We start from the raw sequence: 2,278 nt of genomic DNA, 5'->3' as shown, positions 1-2,278 counted from the left end.
TGGTGGGTCCTTCGTCACCCAAAACGGCGTCATGTAGGTGGCCCTCAAAGTGCCTGACAGAATTCAGAGACATGCTGTAGTAGCGCTAAAACTCCAGCAGATGCCGACAGAGACCTCAAGATGACATGATCTAAATACAGAGAATCGCAGGGAGAGGATGGATAACGTGTCTTCTTACCACATTTATTGTTTGGATATTGTTTTTTCCCTTTATTTTATACATTTCATCCATTGGCAACATAGTGCGCCACTCTAACTTCTTATGGTGTCTGTTTGACATGCATTAACACTAATGCAGCCAAGCAAGTAACAAGAAAAAAGAATGAAAAGGAATATAAAAAACATAGTTGTGTAAAATTCTACTAATTTGCAATTATGTCAATAAATGTGTACAGTACAACAATTCAGTCAGGCTAAAGATCACTATAATTTTTGGGACGGTGTAGACAAGAAGATACCTAAAACATTTGTTCTTTTCTTTTAATGATATAAGAACAAATGTATGGAGCTAAAGTACATTGAGTCGGTAGTCAGGTAGTGTGATTTGCACCAGAAATGTGTGTGTGTGTGTGTGTGTGTGTGTGTGTGTATTTTGACTGGGCCATAGGGTGTCTTCAGGGTAATGCGGTTGTCATGATGTTGCTGGTGAAACCACAGCTGATGGTGAAGTCTTGGAATAAGGACAGTGCACATAACACTCTCTCTCTCTCTCACACACACACGCACAAAGACCATTGTAGGAGGTATGTGGACTCTTGAAACACTTTTTATTGACTGGCCTTTTATTGCCTTTTATTGGTTTGCTGGCCTTACTTATGTTGGATGTACACTGAGAAGACTACCCGTCTTTATGACAAGTTGTAATATCTGCCCGGATGGATTCTCCGTTCCACGGTCCATTTATTGCGCTGAGTGAACCAGAAAATGAGTACTGAATTGTTTTGGCAACCTGGTGAGTGATTGTGTCTCACCTATTTTAAAACATCATACCATGTTAAACGTAGTGACTTGTGAGGTTTTATTTTATAGACAAAAGTGTTGTGTTTAGGAGCTTATTTTATAGCATCACTGTACAATGAATATTTACAATTTGATGATAAGAAAGTAGTTGGCCACATGTGCCATTTAAAGAAAGACCAACTTGTTTCTCAATGTCATTCCCTGGTTATTAGCTGATTTCATTATGATATCTGGAGAAACACAGAGACATTTATCGCTCATAACTTTAACTCATCAAGTATTAAATTTTTTTAAACTTTTCAGTCAGTGCCTGATAATACAGGAACCTGCAGTACGTGTAAAACTACAAATTCCAAAATACTTTGCATGCATCAGGAATGCAGGGTGGGGGGGTCAGACCACAACACAGCCCAGAGATGAGTGAACTCTTTCCTGACAGTACAGTGGTGAGGATAAAGTGAGTTCATGTGGATTCAAATCCTCATACATGGTGTGGATCATGTTGGCAGTGATTAGTTTTTCAGCCAACTTGGTGCAAACCCCATTATTAGAGACCTTGTTCAGTGGACAGGACAGGAAAACATTACATTTATAATGAGTGTTCAAATATAATAAAGACAAATCCCCCAGAATTGTGTCATTGTAGTGGTTTTGCTCATCAGAACATCTTTGAGGGATTCACTTAGTTGTGACTGTAAAGTTATTTTTGAGTTCACTTGATTCAGGGGCCACCTGTGAGTTTGCTTTCAAAGTAAAAGCGGCAAAGACGAAACAATTTTTGTCTGCGTTATTTCAGAATTGTATGCCCTACCTGTATGTTTCCTCGCCTTTGTTTTAAATATGCCTTCACATTATTTATGACCGGTTGCGCAAAGGCAGAAATATTAGATTAGATTGATTCAGTTTAAAATGCTGAACCATTCGAAAATGTAGATTTGCAGATTGGAGAAAATGGAAAAAGGATGTGAAGGAGCATTCATGCGTGTGCTTTAGGAAGGCCCCTAAGGTCACAGTGGAAGGCCCACAAATGTAGTTTCTGAAGTTATCATTTTCATTTCCTAAACTGCAGCCTGGAGCTTCAGATATGATCCGTCGTAGGGGAGGAGGCAGGTTTTGTTCAGGGGCTGGAGGAGAGATCCATCTTTTCATGAATGGATTATTCAGCCGTACTTTTGAAGTACATTTACACTATGAGATGATGCGCAACTAAACAGGAGACAGGACAGGTAGATACTATAAGAAGTGACATGTTATATTGGAGGACAGGAATCTATCAAATCTATGGAATTTGTGTCTGCACATGCATGTGTGTGTATGT

This window comes from Pempheris klunzingeri, chromosome 5 (assembly GCF_042242105.1).
Source record: "Pempheris klunzingeri isolate RE-2024b chromosome 5, fPemKlu1.hap1, whole genome shotgun sequence".
Lineage (NCBI taxonomy): Eukaryota > Metazoa > Chordata > Actinopteri > Acropomatiformes > Pempheridae > Pempheris > Pempheris klunzingeri.
The sequence above is the reverse complement of the archived record's forward strand: the minus strand, read 5'-3'. Positions refer to the sequence as shown.